At 43.1% G+C, this 691-nt stretch overlaps 1 pseudogene; it reads right to left on the reverse strand.

Annotated features, from left to right (window-relative positions):
- The window catches only part of LOC102830630, a 3,865-nt pseudogene extending 3,539 nt beyond the window's left edge, over positions 1–326 (reverse strand).
- Between the last annotated feature and the right edge of the window lie 365 nt (positions 327–691).

Genomic DNA, 691 nt, shown 5'->3' on the forward strand with positions numbered 1-691 from the left:
GTTCTGCTGTGCATAAGGTCGCTATGGGTCGGTACCGACTCAATGGCACCTAACAACAACAACAATGCACTGTTTCCTTGCAAGCAAGTCGATAGCTACTAATAACCGAATTGGGATGAATTTTCTGTTTGACTAGTTCTTCTGCGTTTTTTAAGACTTTCTGCAACAATAATAACCACAGAAGTTATTCCATCTCTAACTTCTTTGTCTTGAAGACCATCCAGCTCATAGAGCACCTTAGCTGCAGGATGTTCTATCTCCAGTAACTTTATAATGATTGCACCATAATTAGTAATGGTTACATCACCAATATCATCCAACAACATTTTATCCAACTGGACCAAGAGACCTTTTCACAAAACTGGCAATAGAAGCTGCAACCATAACGTTCTGGGAGTGGATAGCTTCCCACTTTCACTGCGGTGACTAACTAGTGTCTAGTTCTTATGTGAGCGGTTGCGACAGCAGCAGCAGCGGTGGCAGCAATGATGTGGACCGATCCAAGCAACACCACGTGGGCTGTTGGGTAATGACTACTTTCTTTATGTATATGGAGAACTGAATGATGTAAGGTATGTGGTAAGAGAACCTATATGGGTACCTGTTGTTAAGTGCTGTCGATTTAGTTCTGACTCATAGCTACCCTGTATAGGGTTTCTGAGAAGAGGCTGGTGAGCTTGAACCACCGACC

The sequence above is a fragment of the Chrysochloris asiatica genome, unplaced genomic scaffold, assembly GCF_000296735.1.
Source record: "Chrysochloris asiatica unplaced genomic scaffold, ChrAsi1.0 scaffold00137, whole genome shotgun sequence".
NCBI lineage: Eukaryota > Metazoa > Chordata > Mammalia > Afrosoricida > Chrysochloridae > Chrysochloris > Chrysochloris asiatica.